Genomic DNA, 20,153 nt, shown 5'->3' with positions numbered 1-20,153 from the left:
TTTTGTTGTATGTATGTATAGGTCAAATGTTTAAAAACAGTAATTTAAAGTCAAGATAGCGTCATTTTGAAACCGCCGATTTCGGAGGTTTAGTATCTTCGATGAGTTTTACAAACGTTAAACAGCGCATCATTTGAAAAAATAATTTTGACGGTATATCGTCCAAGACGTATTTATGGTGAATTTTCTCAGGTTAATATTCATGACTACAATAAAGTCTCAACAAATTCGCTAAAGACACGAACTCTGTTACTATTTTCTGAAAAATTAATTCTGCATAATTTAGAAACTTCAAAAATTACGGTTTCGGAATTCTGCCGTTTGGACAGTAAGATAGATTTCACCAAACCCCCACCAAACCGAATTTCTGGCTACGCCGCTGACTTCAAGTAAGTAGAAACAAAGTCGTTCTACACTCGTTCGCAAGAAACTTCTTCGAATGCTGAAAATCTATTATAATACATTGAAACCCCGATTTTATCAGCCAAATATGAACATATGTTTGATGGGCTCTAGCAGACGAACAAGACTGAATTCGAGTAAATCCTTTCTTGAGCATGTTTTCCTTATCATGGAGATGGAAATATGCAAAAATAAAAAGTTCATCATAATCAGAAATAGTTATCAGACTACACCAAGGGACGGGAAGAATATTTTAACAGCTTCAGTTTATTATAAAGAAAAAAAATTGTCCGATTTAGTCAATATCCCCATTTTGTCAGCCTAAAATATACCATGAGATTGATAAAAATGGGTCTTTATTGTATGTATTATTCACTGTGTTTCACATTTTTGTAGATTTTTTTATTGCATCGAACTACAACAATTTTAGGTAGTTTTCAAAGGGTTATTTTATAAACTTCTTCCAAAATTTGGCGAACCTATTCCAATTCGTATACCAATTAATTGGTTTACTTAAGGGTTTATATGTTGCAGATAGAGAAAATACTGAAATTTTCAGCTTTTTTCCTACATAATATTACGAAAGCTTATTAAACAATTTTTCCTAATAAGTATGTGAAAATTATAAACTAATTGAATTTTTTCAATAGTTTATTTTTTTTATTTAACAGTGATTTTTTAATAAATAGTGACCATCGCTTCACAACGTAGTCTATTTTTCATGGCTTGCGGTGAGCATGATCTCTCGAATTGCTGAACTGAAAATTATGGAATAGAAATTAATTTTTAGTATTCTTTACAGATTTAACTCGCCGCGCAGATAGCTCTGAATTAGACCCGCTGGTGCCCTAAGACGATTTCGCTAGATTTTCAGAGCACTGTGCACCCAGTGACGGAAGGTTATCGATGATTTTCCCAAACGGTTCGTTTTCGAGAGGTTTTTATTTGTTCTTTGGCATTAGGATTAGCGATAATAATTCAAATCAAGGATACTACTGGGAAGTCACCTTTAGAAAAAGTCGATGTCGAAGTAAAATTTGGAACTATGCATGCATGCACTTCAGAGATAGCGTGATATCAGGAGCTGCGATTTCATTTCAACGCTTTTTTGTGAAAAGGGTGATACTTACAAATGAAAACTTAAGGCTTTTTTCATTAATGCTACATGATGATGATCATGATACTTCAATGCTGATAGGTGGGACCAAAAAAGTAAACAATTGCCAAAGGGCGATACTATTTGTCAATTTCAATAGCAAAACAAATTTTTATTTAATAATTTCAAATACTTTATGAAGTTTTGGGTTTCGATCACTGAATCATACAATCTAAAAAACACAATAGTTCTTAAATAGGAAATAAAACCAAATCTGGAAATATTCACTGTTGATTTTCTTTGAATGGTATCACTGCTAGTATCGTCCTTTTCAATAAAAAGCGTTGATTTCTTAGTTCTCAGTAGCGTTGGAAATTTGAGTAAAGTATAAACTTCACATCGATTCAAAAAAAAAATTCGATTTTTTTGGCTCAGTACAATATATAACCCCTTTAGGAAAATTCAGTTTTCCCACCACAATTTAGATATTTTTTTAGCAGAGCATTAACAATAATTCGTTGGTATGTCTATTTTATGGGCCATTTTTTCGCTTTCCCATTGATTTGGTTTGAGATTTGTAGCACTGATGTTGTCCTATGCTGATTTGAGCGATTCTCTGAGTCCTGCCACTATCCCATGTAGTATGTGTTATCAAAAACATCGCGAAGCATCAAGTTCTAAATGTTCTAAAACGATATAATATCCGAAGAGAGTTATAAGAAATGTCTCATCGCACTGTTAGGTGGATTAAAAACGTTTTTCTTAATAAAATCTCGACCAAGATTGTTCTCACTGAATATTTTGCTCAATTTCAATATTAAATTTCATTTTTTTCTTTGCAGGTACGCTCGATAGTAAACTAACTGGAATCATCACCTCTAGCTGTTTCACAAAAAGCCACAGCAACAAACCAGGTACCTAGTAAATAAATAACCACCCAGTATATTCCACCCCCTTTGTCCTTTTTCGACCAACTGTTGCGAAAACTCGCAAACTTTTACCCAGCCTACTACGACTACGAACTGCTGTCACTTCGCCAGCAGACTCGAATTCGAATAAGACATCCAAACCATTCTCCAGCGTGCCATATTTTCCCTACCGAAACTATGAACGGTCGATAACAAAACGACAGTCGGGTCCGACCAACCAGAATATTACCCACCGCTCCCGATAGACCATCTATCACCCTATCTGTCGTTGGCCTAATGGATTCCGCAATCTGTTCAGTGGCCCGGTCGGTAGCGGTACCATACCTACGCAGGTAGGATGCTTAACGGCGTTGTCGTTGCCGTCGTCGTCGGCTTCGTTCTCTCCTCGGTGTGACACAATTTATGGCTCATCCTAAATCTAGTTCCGAAAACCGATGGCTCGATTTCTCGATGGTGCCGGTTGGGGGTCGTTGCGTATGTCAATGTTTGTATCGTCTTTTAGTTTTCAACAAGCTGGTGTAACCTTTTCGGTTAATGCATTGAATAGTCGTTTTCGTTTTAGTTAAGTTGGATATAGGTAGGTACTGCTACTGCTAATAATGCTAATCTGTGTTGTGGTTGTGCCAGTACTGCTGCGTGTTGGTTAGCGATGGAAGATGGGTACATTTTTTGGCAGTTAACCTTATCTTGTTTGCTAACGAAATTTGCGAATATTCATGATTATGGCAAGCAAGTTCGACTATATGTAAAAGAGATTACAGAGCGGTGTCGCTTGTTCGAACGTAGACTTACAACATAAGCGGTGTGGCTTATAGACGAGATAGTAACACTGTACACCATTCCAGGGACCAATCTCGGACATTTGATAATCGATTAATTTGTAACTGATGCTAGTTTATCTGTACAACCGTTCGACTAGCTTCAACTTTGCCACAGCTTTACATGGAATCTAAAACGGCTGCTTTTAATATTTTCATTGCCAATTTTTTGCCAGAAGAACTCCCCTAGTGTCAATTTATCTTCTTTTTTTTATTCTTTAAAAGAATAATTACTTTAAAATGTCCTCTCGGAGTTCAAACTTTCCGATTTGTGTAAATTGAGATGGTTGTGCACTAAAACTACCTCTTGGCGGTGTTCGATTGGGAGTGACATAGGAACCTGTTGCACCAAGCTGACATGACACGATGGAAAGCTGCCTGTTGCATTATTTATTACTGTTCCGTCTTGATTAATTGGTGCCTTTGAAACGCTGGGAGCGGCTGCTCCAGTCATGATCGGATGTCAACTTGGTGACCAAGGAAATGTAATAGCTTCTGTAATAATATTACCTTGCTGCATCGAATATTCATTCTGTTATCAGAAGGTATCTCGGTCGGTTCAAATTGGAGTAGAGAAATTTTTCTGCAGGATGGTGAAAGTTGGAGAAGAGTAAGACTAGAATCTACAGCACTGTAGTTTAGCAGACGAGTGAACACAGGCAGCTTTTCTTCGTTAGTTTTTTGGTCGCACCACTTAAAAGGTGCACCGGCATCTATGCATATTATGCATTATTATTTACTTTCATTTAAATCAAATCATTTCTGTAACAGTATTCCTAATTCAATCGACCCTCCCCTAGGTTGATGGGTTTGTCGGTATTGCAAACACCATCTAGCCATACTGCGTGCATCAGTGCTAAAGAACCTCTAACAGACAATTGCTTTAAGATGATTATTGCATTACGTCCCAATAGTGGTGCATCGAGGAGACCGGGAGGGTGTACGGGTCTTTTTATGTTTTGTTTTTCTTCATACTCTGCACCAGTCCATATTAACGATTGTGGGTCGAGGTGAATAGGGGTTTTGCTGTGCGCCGTGTTTGCAATGGCAGTGTTGGTTGGCAGGGCTCATAGTGGGGGTCATTGTGTGCCGATTCATCGGTTGACTTTGTCATCGTTCACAGGCAAATTAATTAAAAAATGTAAAAGTAGGCACCCATTAGTGGTTGGGCTGTAATAATTGAAGTTGCTAGCACTAGTGTACAATTGTTGTGTGCTAGTCGTATGTCTATCTGTGTATGTGTTCGACTGGGTACTTGTGACAGCTGGGTCAAGGAATGGAATGAGAACTGGCGTATATGATGAAATAGTGGGTAATCCTTCTTTGGATTCGTTGCTCACTTTTTTCCGGTGTTCAATTCGTGCATTCGATTCAGCCGGGAAGAATCCAATCTTAATTTAAATTAAGGTACGATTCATTTACCGACGTATCTGAATCATCCATTTTCGATCAACATAGCATAAAAATAATTCTAACAGAATGCATTTGTTAATGGTAAATAAGTATCATTTGCTGGCATTTAGACGAGTTCAAGTAGTTTAATTGCATGTTACATGTTCTTTTCTTATACTTCACTAGTCTGTTTTTGTTGTAATTCTAGTTGTTTGCTTTACCACTGCTCGTGCTTTCCAAAAATGATATCGTTTAGGTTCTATCACATTCGCCCGAAAGTCATTTACCCGAATGATGTTCGCCCGAAAACCATTTACCAGAATGGACCATTTACCCGAATGTCATTAACCCGAATGGACCATTTACCCGAATGCCATCAACCCGAATGGACCACTCGCCCGAATGTCATGAACCCGAATACCACATTCACACAAGCATAACCCAAGCAACCAAAAGTTCGTATAAAGGAGCTGCATAAGCTTCTCGTTTTAAGTAATTTTGCGATACGATTGATGTTCTAATAGCGGCTTAATCAGCATTCAAGTTCTATTAAAACTTAAGCAGCTTGAAAGTTCGTTAGGAACTTTGTATGAACTTTAAAGTGTTCTTTTTAAGTAATATCCGAACTTCTGGTTGCTTGGGAATATAAAATCGGTAATTGTCTAGTTTAGTGATTTTAGTGATAGAAGTCCGACGTTAATGCGGTTTTTTTTGCCAAAAGGATGTATTTTAACCTAAATAAACCAAATCCGAGCGCGAAATGTGAAATCTTTAACCAAAGATAAACTGAACAATAACAAGTGAGCTTATACAGCGGAGCTAGTGTGATGCGGCTTGGCCGCATATCCGAGGCCAAGGATCCAAAGCGGCGCAAAGCCGCTGAGGTTCCGTTGGACGAGGCGTTGATCCACCCGTCGCCGGAGTTATAAGCAAACCTGTGATCCTCTTGTTTGCCCGGTTTACTCAAACATAGGGGCTATAGCTAGTTTAAAGCCGACTGAGCGGCAGCGAAGTCGGACAGTGCACCAGAAAGCGATGTGGCGTAGCCACATTAGTCAACCGTACACTGACCAATGTGGCTATGCGACATCACTTTTAGGTGTACTATCCGACGTCACTGAGGTTCTGTTGCCAACACCACAAATGCTCTTCCGGTGCAAACTGATGCATATAAGACGCAGTTGTAAGCTCGAGCGGTGAAATCTTGTGATAAACCGGACAAAATAATAAGAAATCTTTCGTAAACACCATTGATCGAGGTAAACATATATTAAGATGTTCCGTCAACGAATTGAATCAATTAAATTAGTAATTATATCTTGCATGGTGGAAGTCCATTTGGCACAACACCGTTAGTAAATAGTAGCTCATAAATTAATTTTATGTGGCGAAGCTAGTGTGATGCGGCTTTGCCACAATTACCGAGATCAAGGAACCGAAGCGGAGGTCCCTATTCGGCAAACCTGTGATCCATTGGTATGCTTGGTTTACTGAAATATAGAGGTTGATTCCTTCTTTAAATATGAGCAGTTCTTTGAGTTTGTATGCCAAATAGCCTTCGCAATCAAACCGGTGATCCACTCGTTTGCCCGGTTTACTCACACTTAGGGATTGATTTCTTCTTTTAAACATGAGCAGCTCTTTTCCCACAATTAGGGGTTGATTGCTTCTTTCAAACATGACAAATCCTTGGATCTGCATGCAAAATAAGTTTGCAAAGGAACTGTTGATCCACTCGTCTGCCCGGTATACTCAAACATAAGAGTTGATTCCTTCTGTCAAAACAGAAATTTCTTGAATCTATATACCAAATAGCTCTCTACGTAATATTGGATTTCGAGACAGGATTATTCTTCCACCTAATTCACGGATGATTCTTCCATCAAGTTGTTGCCTTGGCTTTGTTATCCCATCAAGGTATTCCAATGGCACTCGAAGAATTGAGGAAAAGTTGTCCAAAGGCTCTCGACGATTTTTTGTATTACATTAGTAAAAATTGTATTTTTGGTAGGAAGGAAACTAATCAAAAAGTTTCTCGATAACCCTTCTTTGTCCCCCGCTTCGTGGTCAGTTTTCGAAAATGTATCGACAAAGATTCCTAGAACCACCAATAATGTGGAAGACTAGCACAATAAATGGAACGGTTTGTTAAGCCGTGGAAATTCTATGGTGTGTTGAAGAAGTTGCAGCTTGAAGAGAAAAACCCTAGTATGTTTTACGTACACTACAAGCAGTACCAACAGCTAAAAAGTCTAAAAAGAACTCACGAAAGGACCTATAACTGGAAACCCTAGTTAAATCATACAAACCAAGTGATTGGACTAACTATTTGACTGGTATAGCTTTAGTGTTAATTTCTTCATAGCATTAAATGTAATAAAATTTGTATTTCATCTTAATAAATTAATTTTTTTCGATTGACATTTCGATGTTTTTCGGGTATATGGCATTCGGGCGAATGGCATTCGGGTTTATGTTGCATTCGGGCGAATGTCTTTCGGGTGTTCGTGGCATTCGGGTGAATGACATTCGGGTTTATGTGACATTCGGGCAAATGTCCTTCGGGTAAATGGCTTTCGGGCGAATGTCATTCGGGCGAACGTGACAGAATCATCGTTTAATTTATATGCTGCTACTTAATTTCTTTCCTTTTATGCTTTATTGGGAATGTTGTCTCTCCTTCTATTACCATAGCTTAAATTAGATTTATACTAACACCCATTAACACAATAAATTGCATATTCGTATGCACTCACAATCTCGTTTCAAACGTACAAACGCTCGTGGCCTTCACGATAACACAAACCTGTTCACAAACGCGAAGATGCAATTGCCATCAGCCATACATACTTAGGCCCGCGATCTCACCAACATTAAAACATCTCGGTAATCAAGTGAACGTTTTAGCACTTACAAATTTACAAACGCGGTCTGCGAATTCTACTAGCTATCGAATCTCTTGACCTTGGAAATAAAACCGGTTCAGAGGTGGAGTGCGAAGTTGACATCTGATAGATGGCTGATTGTTGGGTATTTTTCGATTGTTTCGCTCGACCAGTGTGTCGCTTTGCTTTGGGTACCCTGGTTATTCAGGTGGGCGTCTGGGTCTAGTGGATGGTGTTCGCTGGGGGGACTCGTTGTTTTTGTATCTGATGGGTGGTGCTTCTCACTTCATTTTTGGGCGGATATTTTTCAAAACTCGGAAATGATTTCACAACTCTGTGAAGGAATTTGTTTGGAGCAGGCAGTCTGACGTCTACAGGATGGATTTTTTAGAGAATTTTCCGATTTAAATTCTAACATCCGAGTCTACCGTCTGAAATGGGAATGATCAGGGTTGATGTCTAAATTACCGTCATGCCTCTAGTTGGGACATGGGTTAGTGTTCTAAGGGGTACCTATTTGTTCAAGCGACCACATAAGTATTATAAACTTGTTTGTTCGAACGTCGATGTCTATTTTCTATGATTGAAATTGTTATAACATAATTTAATTTTAAATTAATTCTGGTTATTTGTCCAATTTAACGCGAGGAGAGTTACGATATTTCCTTAGGTTTTACAAGTTGGTTTGGTTTTTACGATACAAGGCCTGGTGGCAAAAGAAACAGGTATGGAACATATCAATTGTAATGATGGTGTAGTACGTGTGATAACAATAACGATTACTGTTTATTTGCAGCATTGGTGGTGCAACAGCATCAGGTAGAAATAGGGTGAGCGTAGTTGGTAGAGCATTTATGAACTGAAGTGCCAGCCGGTGGAGCACATTGGAGAAAATACGGAAAATTTCAGAGCTTCTCTAGAGGACACCGGAATGTTTGAGGAGATTATAAGCACATTAACGCATGGGGAGGTCAGGAAGTAATTGCTGATACAATCGCTTCCTTGATCAGCCCTTACGCCAAGCGGTTCGCTGACCTTACGAGTCCGCTGTGGGCTGTCGCCAGGAGTACATGGAAATGGGACCCGGCGCAAGAAAAAAGCATTTAAACTTACCATAGAGAAGTACTTGTGCAGGAGAGAAACACCTCGTATACCTTTCGCTGCCAAGGCTCTAAGAGTGATGGAGAAGAAATACGCACAAAATCAAAGCGGAGCGCTGGGTGCCGTATGGACAGTCGAAAGATATTTAGTTTCTTCTCGGGCGAGATTTAACATTGCGCACTGGTGTGAAAGGAACAACGTTTATCCTGGATCACAGCGGACAAAATCAAAAAAGGCGTTGACTGGAGTTGGGGGTTAAGACTGAGCCTGTACAGTTGCACCACAGACTAACAGACATAACACTATGAGGGAATTCCCACATAAAACATCGATCCGGCAATTTTCCCAGAACACTAGCTCCACCTTTTATTCACAGTCCCAAACACTCATTTGCTGATGGGTTACCCCTCAGGTTTCGGAACAATTTTTAACTAGTGGTCTATCCCTCATTCGCTTGTTCATATGTCAGTGGCGCCATAATTTCAAATGTGACCACAGTCCCAAACCGTTAAAGCGGGTGAAGCATTTTTTTTTCGAGTGTTATGTCTGTTAGTCTGTGGTTGCACTGCGGAATCCGACCGAGGCACTGATATTATTGCTGATCCTTCTCGTCTCTGCGATGGCATCGATAGTCCTTTCGAAGAGGCATGTAATCCATGGGAAGTTGCGATGTTGGAAACAAATTCTGTGGGGTTCTGGACCGAGTGAGAAATTAGGAATGCTATCGCAATCGATGACCAACTGAAAACAGCTTCATAGATACCAGCTAGTCTCAAAAGAACCAATTCGTGATATGTGAAAAACAATCCACTGTTTAAAGGCGAAGCTACTGAACAGATCGGGGGATAAACACATGTTTTTCAACTCCACTATTTCCCCAGCAGATCGGTTTTGTAGAAATTGCCTATAGCAATGGGACATTTCAAAGAAGAAACGCAGTCGCTCATGCAATAACAAAGTTCCCTCGAGAAGAAGTCTTGCTTGGACGTAAAATTAAGCGAGGGCTTCTCTGCCATTGCCAGTCGTACCACGATGAAGATGAGTTGCCCGAACCCTCACTCAGCAGCAGAGCAAACAAGACTTCAGTATCAATCAAGAGCCCACATAAGTTCGTAACCCAAAAATTGGGATGCACGAGGTTGGTCGGATAAGTTGAAACGGATTACTGTGGACAGCCACTTCGCTATTGACGGCTATGCAATTGTAACCCTGCAAGAAACGAATCTCATTTGATATAATGCTATCACAGCAGACTACGCTGCAGGTAACATGGCCCGATGGAAGGTGTAGGTCTCAGCTAGACCACGTGTTAATGTCGCAAATGCAATTTTTAAAGATTGCTGTGGTTTGGGCATACTACCATGTACAAGTACATAGTGACCATAAAATGATTGTATGTGTGCTGAGAAAGTAGCAGGAAGTTGAAGTTAAACTCGCTAGCAAAAGCTTCGGCGAATGCTAGATGGCAAAATGCTGAGCGGGTTCGATGCGATATGGAATTACTCGAAATGACGAGGAACGAAGGGTATGCTTTCAGGATTCGATTATCCGGAGACATTGGAAGTAAATCAAGGCGATCAAGAACGAAAGGTAAAATTTTTAAGACAACAAAACTCGCGGTGAATGATTTTAGATATGTGAATTAACGATTTTCACCGACCATTTCCGACTGATTTTCGCAATGACTACCGATCCAAGAAGCCACCATCCACACGACGAAAGGTATCTACAATACGCGGCGGAGTTAACAACGGATATATGCCACATTAGAGAGTAGAGATAACATTGTCGCGGATGCAATGTCAAGGGTGAATGAATTTGGCTCAAATCGATTTCAACACTTCCACAGGGCAATAGGATCTGATACGTCACTCAATCTTCAACTGCGTTGTCTTCTCCTATATAATGCAATGTTTTCATAGATAACTGCTTTCGACCTTTTATTCCAGAAAAAAACATCGAATGAGTCAGATTGGCAGCTTGTCAGAATGTCAGCAGTGTCATTGTTGCATCGAACTTTCAAAACGCCAAAGGATCGCTTTTAACGTTTTCATGTCGATTTGACTGGGCCACTGGTGCTGACAATCGTCGACAGATTTTCAGGTTGATCAGAGGCGATAATGCTTCAGGACACGACGGTGCGAACGGGCCGTTAGATTGAATCTGAAGTGTCTCAGGAGTTGACGCATGTCCTTGGAGTACATCACTTAGATACCACCGCTTACCATCCGCAATCAAATGGAGTAATGGTGGTGCGTTTTCATCTTAAAAATTGGCACGATCGTCTTCCACTAATACTGCTTGGTTTAAGATCCGCAACTGATCTCGTGCTCGGACAACAACTTAGAATCACCGGAGAATTTTACGATTGACCGACACGATTGTGGATGGCACGGAATTTGCGCACCAAACGTTGTCAAATTTTTTCGGATTTGAGAGCGCCAAACAGTGTATATCATTTCAAGGAACGTGTCTATAAATCCGAGAAGCATAACCGTGAATTTTATTTTCCTAAGGTATCGCTTGGGGTTTGTTCGATTAGCCGATTTGTTTAAAGAAAGGACCGGTTTCTTAAGAGTGTGGAAAAGCAATATACACAGTGACAATTGATGCAGATCTTTCGTTTTAAAAAATTGAAAAGAAGAGGAAAGAAAGGAAAACGAAGAAAATACGTAAATACTCAAAATTGGGAACAAAATCTGTTGCAACGGTCGAGCAATCAACACGTCGACATTTCTCAACAAAATTCAGAAGACTATCCTGAAGCGGAATCAGAACAATCATCGGAGGAGACAAAGAATATAATTTTAAGCGCACGCTACAATAGAGCTTGTAGTACTAGACGAAGTGAACGAGTTTCTTAAGTACGGATCGGAGAAGCTACTAGTTGAGATCACAGAGCTCATGAATGCAGTTTATAGGAGCAACTAATTGCTTAAGGAATTGACAGAATCTCGATCCCGAATAATCTACTACTAGGTTCTACTAAGCGGCGAAAAAATCAGCTGGAACCGCTGTCTGCACTTTCAATACAAACGTTGCGCGACAAATCAGATCTATGTACTGCGAGAATTTTGAACGAGTGATGAAGAAAAAGAACTATTCTTGTCACACTTGATGCCAGGCAGGCGTTTGACCAGATTGACACTACAAAGACGGAGGTCTTACTGTCAGATTTAGGAGTTTTCGAAAGCTCTGATCAATAGTTGGATGTCGAACAAAGGCAGCCAGAATGACGAAAGATGTTAAACAAGGGTGTCCCCTCAGTCCTCATATTTTCCTACTATTGCTTCATCACGAATTTCTATAAGATTTAAATCTAATTACCCCCGTAGTCACATACTCCATGGAAGTAGCTACGATACTCCAAAGCAACCGGAACTCTTTTGAGGCGATTAGAGATCGATATGATGCTAAAACTGAGGGGTCTTGGCAAGTAAAGGAAAAGTTAGATATGCTGGAACAACAAGTTAAGGACACAGGGACCAGTGTCACCAGTACCAACACGACATTGAACGACATCAATCAGCTGGAGGAAACGGATGGTGAAATCGTCGGGGAAGGTGACAGTCGTCATATCGCTTCTAGTTGGCTCGAAGGACAGATAATAAATAACAAATTATGACAATATTCTAGAGTAATAACAGTGGTATCCTAAAAACAGCGTTGGAATAAATATTTACGAGAAAAAGAGGCAGATCGGCACACATTGTTATTAAGGAAGGGGGCGTCGTTGGGGAATTTCTAGCAATTTCCACTATATTAAACAAGCAAAGGAGTGATATATCATGATAATTCAATCTGGCGCCACGAGTTTTAATGGCATTGCTGACAATTTAACACGCTTTGTTAGGAGAATGATACATTGAAGCAGATAAAATTGATGACTTGACATCATACATTTCGAAACAAACAGGCGCAAGATTTAATCCTCCCGGGGACTGGCTGGTTTACTTGGCAGACAGTCGCCACCGTTCGATTTTGCGAATTTTGTCTCGGAACAGATCGAGATCTGTGGTCTTATTAACCCCGCAAAAAAGTAATCGTACGTACCTAATGGTAGACCACCAATTAACTGTACCTAAAATCAATATTGAAACCAAATTTTCATTCCATTGTTTGCAATGGTGCAAGACCATCAATTTATAACAGCGTACCCAATCCGCGAGCCAAACCAGCCAACGACCGCAGCAGTATTACAATTTTCCGAGGCACCTTCGCGCAGGTCGTTTCGCAACAGGTAATTTACGAAAGTGCAAACAAGCGCGCACCATAACCGGTAAATTGCTGTACAACTGAGTTGCCTCTGGCATTGCAATGATCCCGGACAAGTCTTGCTACCGACTATTGTTTTTTTCTGTCCTCTTCTGGGGTCTCCATTTTCCATTCAAACAACGATTGCCGCGTGAACCGAAGTGAAAATAAATAATCCCACCGCCGCCGGTAGTCGTTTTGCGCGTCCGTCGGAGAAAAATGATTAATATGCGAGGCGACATTTTTCCATCAATAACCATCTTTTTCTTCTTTTGTGTGCGAGTGTGTTTGCTAGCTGTTTGCACGGCTACGAAGTGGAGGAAATCGTGAAATAAAAATATCCTGAGATCGTTAAGTTACGGTCGGTCGTTCCGATTGTTCGCAATGCCGGTTGTTGGTTACCAACCGACAGACTACACTATCCAGCGAATGCAATCAACGCACCTCATATTTCATCAATTTTCAAATGACGATTGCAGACGAATGGCAATTTACAATGTGCAGGCTGCGGCAAACCACTCTCTCTCTCTCGCTCCTACATAGACAAACACCATCAAAGACCGTTTGGCGAGTGTTTAAAGGAAAATCTATTTCAAAGGATAGCTTGTTGTCCTTCATCTGGGTCTAATTCCTTCACGGAAATGTATCTACCTTTGGGTAACCACGGGTGATGGATGCAAAGCTTCGGTCTTACTGACCTAGGAAAAATTAAACGAGACGGAGCGAAAATAGGTTTGGTTTGATTTTCATAAGAAAAGTTATTTCCTTTTAGAAATAGCGCAAATAACTTCATGGAAGACCTTGTTAGTAATTGATTTGGTGGAAACAGTCATGTTTCATTTAAGATTTCTTTCTTGTAAGGTTGGATCAGAACTGTCAGATCTTAACAATTATTGTACCCCTGAACCAAACGTATATTTTTAGAGCCTATTGGGGTCTTCATCAAAGTTGTTGATAAGGCCATGTTCTATTTTTTTGGATTTATCGAAAAAGAAAATATTAGCGTTTTAATTATCAAAAATTTCAAACAAAACAAAAAGCGTCACTAACCTACTGATACGACGTAATGAAATAAAAGCATTAGATTCGAAGCGTCTATAGATTTCTTAACTCTATCGCTCTGTGAATATTTTACAATTTTCTCGTGCTCACGCTTGGAAAAACTTTTTTCATACGAACCAGTCCCACCAATCCAACAATCGATTTTCGATTCATCCGGATCCTTCGACCGGACCGAATCGGTTGACTCACTCACTTTGCTTACACGAAAGCAGAAATAGAGGTGGTTCATTCATGCGGTAAGCAAACGGGTTCCGTATTGGAAAAATACCACACACACACACTCACAGCCCAGCCTGAGTCGTTCACGGAATGAAGATTGGGTTGGAGTTGGGGAGGGTACTGGCTGAAATTGAATTATCCTGTTCGGAATAAATGCCTTATTGGTTTCCGTACGGCTACCTCGGTACGGTACCGCATTGTTGTTTGCCCTCCGGGGTAACAATGTTTCCAGTGGAAAACGAATCGAACGTCCAACAATCGAATGTAACCGGGGAAAGTGCTGCAGGGTTTTGAATTGGTAGTTTATAGTAGTGCGTTGGTGAGGAACGTCTGGTTGAGAATTGAAAATTACTTACAAATCAGACCAAGATTAGATCACTTGGAAACTAAGTAAAAGAAACCTTTGTTCTCTTATTATTTAGTTTTCATATTTTTGTTAAAATTGTTTTTTTCCTAGTACTGCGTGTTGAGATCCTTTTTCTAGTAGTTTCAGAAGCATCAGCTTTATCTCTCCACGTCAATGTCGACATCGATCGCCGTTGTAAACCCATCTTCATCGGTATTTCCTCCTTTATTCGTAGTGCTGGTTATTGGTTTGGAGGTACTGGGCGAAACTGTAATTAGGTACCAGGCGCAATCGTAATTACTGCGCTGTCGGTACTGATAGTTCCTTTCGAGATATTAAACGCATAAGCTATTGGTTGTTTTAGTTGTTTAAGCCTGTTTATTGGTGTAAGTTTGCAGCTTTGCCGCATGGTGTTCCGTAATGGCACATAGGAATCAGATCAATGCGGTTCAATAGGTTACATCATCGGCGACGTTCACAATGCTAGGGAAAAAGATAAGTTACCCCAAGTATCCTTCGTGATGGATTTCATGTCTTCGTATTTCGACATGACTTTTTCGTGTGGCCTGATTTAGCGCGCAATGCTAAGTCGTGTAGACGAACTTCCCATTTGTCGTCATTAATTCGTCAGGGAACATGGTTTTAACGTTGTCGTATTTGAATCCGTGTTGCATGTTATTTTTTGCAATGAAGTTTTCTGCCTATACTCTACTTAAGCTGCAATTTCTGTTATAGTGCTTAGATCACCATGAAAATTCTGCTAAACAGTATTGAGAATGGGTACTTTAATTATATGTAATTATTAATTCTTCGGCATTTCGAAAAATAGACGTACCTAACCACGAAATTGCGCTCTCCCGTACTAAGGGCACTTTTATTTTCTGTGACACTCATTTCACTACGCAGCCACAGGAAACGATACTGTGCTATTTGTGCAGTGGATATGTAGCAAATTGCTTGCTTTAGTGACAGTTCCAGCGGATTGATTTTTTTGCGCTTTCTCTGTGCGCAAGGATGAATAACATCGATCAAATGAAAATCAATCGGATTTCTATACGGATATTTCTGCTCCATTGTAAGAAGTGGAAGGATTCTTTAGAACGAAAATAATGTTGATGAAATAAATTCCAACTGATACGAACGATGATGATGATGACATTGATAGTACCGATGATGAGACTGATGTTCGATGCGACAATGAGCATTCAAAAGAAAGCTCAGCTGAAGAGAAACCAACTGCACGAGAAGCCGAAGATATGTTTGGATGAAAAAGTTGAGGAAATTATCCGGGACTTAGGACCATATGAAGAATGCAACGTGTCATGGCGAAAGCTTCTTTAGCATCACAGAAGTCCTTCTATCCCCGTCGGTGACATAGCTTTACACACTATGACGGTCATGTTTGCAAGACCGTTTTAGCCCCACTTTATTAATGGGATATCGGGGCCTCCATGTTGCCGGTGACGAGCTTAACATCCAGCTCCAGGTAACTATCATAGACACGCTGAAATTGCGCGTAAAATGCGTCTTTCTCAGTTCTTGAATCTCGTTTCGTGAGAGCAGTTCGCGTTGATAGTGCTGTAGTTGAAGAAAAGGCCTTTAATTCTCACTACACACACCCTTTCACTGATCGCCTGTCATTTCATTACACTTTTGTGCCTATTTTCTAGCTCTATAAAGCTCGTTCTAAGCTCATGTGCTGTACCGTCGCTCTGGTAGAATGTAGCTGCTCGATTTCCGCTATTCCACGCCAACTTTCCGCCAAGCAAGCAGTTCCTATAAAGCTTCGACTTCAAAAATATGATTTTGGAATAAAATGGAAAAAGAACCGAAAAGAACTTCAAGAAATCGTTTCCCAACGGGACATCACCTCTTATATCCGTTTATCGAAGGCGAACAATAAGTGTTATTGAAATAAAATTTAAAAAGAAATTAATCGATCAGATGCCACACAAAACAAATGACCGCAGTAAGTACCGTTGAATATTGATTTTGCAATACAATTCTCTTTTTTCATAGAAAATTTCAAGTGGTCCAGTATATACCAACACACTGCGCAAAATGCTCGAACCAAGTCTTTCGTAAACGAAGCACATAAGCTTGCTACGAGTTCAAAGTTGCGACATTTGTCTCGTCAGAGGACCGCTGTGTGCGGTTTCTTTGTTGTCCGCCACCCCCACATAACTGGCACCTGCCACAGGTAATCAGTTCTGCCTGCGATAGGGTTGAAGTGTCCTTGTTTGCTCAGTTAAGACAGAAGTCTTCACTATCAATCCTAGTATTTCGACTGTGGTTTTTAGTCTTGTTTAGCATTCGTACGTATAGTAGTGTAGTAGATATATAGTAGTGTAGTAGATTTCAGTCTCAAAAAGTTGTTTAAAATGGCCCAGTCGACACCTTCCTACAGATTTACAGATTGAATATCCTTAATAGACGGGCACGGGGAGGTATGAGACAGGGATTTGTGCACACTGGGAACTATTTGACATCCTATATTCCCATAACTGTCAATCAACTTCACCAAATTATCAATTTCTTTTAGGTTATTGTTTTTTTTCGTGTCCTTACTGTCTTCAATTTTTCTATGTATTTGTAATTTTGGTGTACTTTTTTCCACCTTTATTTTACTTTATGTGCATATTTTCTTGGTTTTTCAGTATTTGTTTCTCCTTTTTTGTTTTGTTTTATTGTCTAGGAAGAATGTGGTTTTAGGTTATCTGTCCATTTTCTAGGTTTATTGTTTTGTCGTCTCATTTACTGTTTTTTTTTTAATTCTCGCTTTTCCCCTTTAAATCCTTGAATCGCATTTTTATATTTTCCTAGTTTCGTGTTATGGTTTTAACTTTTTTTATTTCAAATTTTCTCGTTTCTTTGGAAAGTTTCTGAATTTGGCGGCTGTCAAGTCGGTTGATTGTTTTTATTGTCTTGCTATTTTTTGTGTTTTCATTTTCTTCTCCTAATGTATTGTTTTCTTTTCTTTGCTTACCTGGTTCGTGTCGTTGTTTGATTTCTCTTTCGCGCTTCTTTTCATTTAACTTTTTCTCTGAGCATTTTGTTCATTTGAAAACATTTTTCAACACGCAAACCTCTACCTTTGGTATCTGTTTTCAGTTTACGCTCTAACTGCTTCGATTGCCCCATAAATACACTACTCTGCTACAGTATACCCTTCCTTTCCTCTGAATGCTTCCAACTAGAAAGTGGATGAGAGTCCCTCAAATTCTTCCGATGGCAACAATTTCTTTTTATTCGCCGACTACCACTAAGTCAAAGAACCGAAACCGACTTTCTAGAGCTAGGAGAATTTGAGCGGCCTCCGGCTACTTTATTCAACTATGCGAAAATAACAGGCAGGCCTGAGCTTAACAGCCAACTGGTAGTTTTTCGTTTCAAGAATGTTGCTGTCGCCCCCCATCGGTTCAATTTTCTATCGATTCCGGAGAAATGAACCGATTAATATAGCAGGGAAAACGAAAATCGGACGTTGCCGTATGGCATCTAATGAAGGAATTTTGTTTCGATTCCAAATCCGACAATGTGCAAGCAAAAGAACGAACAACCCTTTCCGGAAGAATGTAATTGAAATAGTTTCGTGAAGTGTGTTGATCTGTGGGTGGAGAAGCACTCGGTGAAATGCGAAATCAATTTCTGAAATCGTAATGGCCGGTTGTATGACACACCTCCCCCCTGTCTGTCTGTCGTTTACCGTCCAGAGGCCTTATGTCCATTAGAGGCCATCATAAATGACGCCGAAATCTGTCATCAATTCGTTATATTCCTAGATCACAAATTGCTCTCATTAGAGCGGAGCAAAAGAAGTACTTTGGAAATGCCATCCATCAGTTCCATGTCAGCTTTTTTTTTTGGACTTGCTCCAGCCAATGCCCGCTCATTTGGCGCCGAAAACATTTTCGACATGTCCACTTGCGCGCTGCTACGTATTTAGCTAGCATATAAGCAATGAGACCGAGTAACGGGAAAAAAACAGATCTACTATCATCGGGACAAACTTGTCGGCAGTGATTTACGAGCAAACTGTTCCGTCATTACCCTTTTCCTCGTGAGCCGATGAAGGACAAGCGCAGCAATGAAATAGCGAGGAAAAATCCGAGAAAAATAACCATCGGAAACCGCACATTCTTTACGCTCCATTGGCACTAATTAAATCGTTGTCACTGCCAACGACGTGAAGTTTTTCACGATCGAAGTGAGCGTCCTTTTTGGAATGTTAAATTTGATGGGAAGTGTTCGGTTCGGCATACTCTACAATACTCAAATTTTGGACATTTTTTACTTATCGCCGACAATGATTGCCAACATTTGAGGATATGAATTGCGATATCTGGTGAAAGAATACCAGCAAAGTTTGTTACTTACCTATTTATTTTCCGTGTATTATTAGACGAGGCAAGGAGGACTGATTCATAAGAGATCAGTTAGAGTGTGAAGAAGACTATGCGCGTAAAGATAAGTTTTTTTAAACAAGTTTGTAACCATTTCTTTAAAATCATTAATGATCTAGACGTAGTTTTTAAGAATTTTTCAAGTATTTTTATAACTATTCCGGAATGGTTTTTTATCATTTTCCTCTGGTTAGCGTGGGAAGAAGACGGTACACGCAACGATGGGCTTACTTTAAAACAGGTCTGTAACCATTTCTTTATGAATATTTCGAAATGTTTAGAAGTTTTCTTCGGTAACACACAGTATCACCACCAGAAATGTCGAATGGATCGACCCTGCACTCACATTCAAGAGTTTATCGAGATTTCTGCATAGTTTTCCAATGGGACATCACTATTCATATACGAATAAGTCGAGGCGAAAACCAACTGTGTAATTCGCAGTGGTTAGCGTATTAGGAATACAACTCAAAAAGAAATTTAACGAGCAAAAATCACAAACCTTACAAAATAATAAGTAAGTAAGTGAGGTAAGTGAGCGTTGTATTCGTGTAAAAGTCGTCAACCCAACACACCGTGCAATGGAAGACTCAAAATCAAAGCCTCCCATTTCCTCAGGAGTACAATTCGGTGTAATATATTGTCATTGAACCTCCCAGCCGTTTCCGATAGGAAAAAGCAATCACGCGCAACCCCACAGTATTGTGCCGGGGAATTGCTTCATCGTCGTGTGTCCGTTGAAATTCGATATTTTTCGCAATTTTATATCGGCTACTGGTCGGTCGCCATATTTCGCAGCCCAAAAAATAACACAAAAATGAACCCTCGCTACACCGAATCATTTTTGGTGCGATGTGATTACGAGATGAAGATTTATGAATTGGGTTGGAGCCGGGTGGCTCCCGTTTGGCTCGGTTCGCAGCAAAGCAATTCCGTCAGTTCGAGTGTGATTCGACAGAGAGCAAAAAAAAAAAACTACCGCCACGCGAAAGTCAGATCCGACGAACAGCGATGGGTGGGGAAGCAGTTTTGATTATGTAAATGTTTATCTGGTTGTAACGATCGAGCATCCGCTGCCTCGCCTGCTCCTGCATGCGATGTCTTTCGACTGAGCAACCAATTTTCCTTATCCAAACAGACGGAGAAGGAAAGTATGATTTTTAACGAAAATTCTCATCATTTTTCATTTGGATACATTTTTTTCTACTTCTGACAGTTTGGATTGATTCGAGAATTGGATTGGATT

The 20,153-nt window shown here is 40.0% G+C and overlaps 1 protein-coding gene across 5 annotated transcripts in view; it reads left to right on the top strand.

The window, feature by feature from the left end:
* LOC131676713 (hemicentin-1) overlaps positions 1-20,153 on the top strand; it is a 261,162-nt gene that overhangs the window by 64,149 nt on the left and 176,860 nt on the right. The window contains exon 3 of one of the 5 annotated variants that reach the window (XM_058955975.1): positions 2,341-2,412. The exons of the other annotated variants lie outside the window; for them this stretch is intronic. The gene's annotated coding sequence lies outside the window, so the exon portion shown is untranslated. The remainder of the gene's footprint in view (positions 1-2,340; positions 2,413-20,153) is intronic. 5 annotated transcript variants of the gene reach the window in all.

This window comes from Topomyia yanbarensis, chromosome 1 (genome assembly GCF_030247195.1).
Source record: "Topomyia yanbarensis strain Yona2022 chromosome 1, ASM3024719v1, whole genome shotgun sequence".
Taxonomy (NCBI): domain Eukaryota; kingdom Metazoa; phylum Arthropoda; class Insecta; order Diptera; family Culicidae; genus Topomyia; species Topomyia yanbarensis.
Note: the sequence above shows the minus strand (reverse complement) of the source record. Positions and strands in the feature narration are given on the sequence as shown.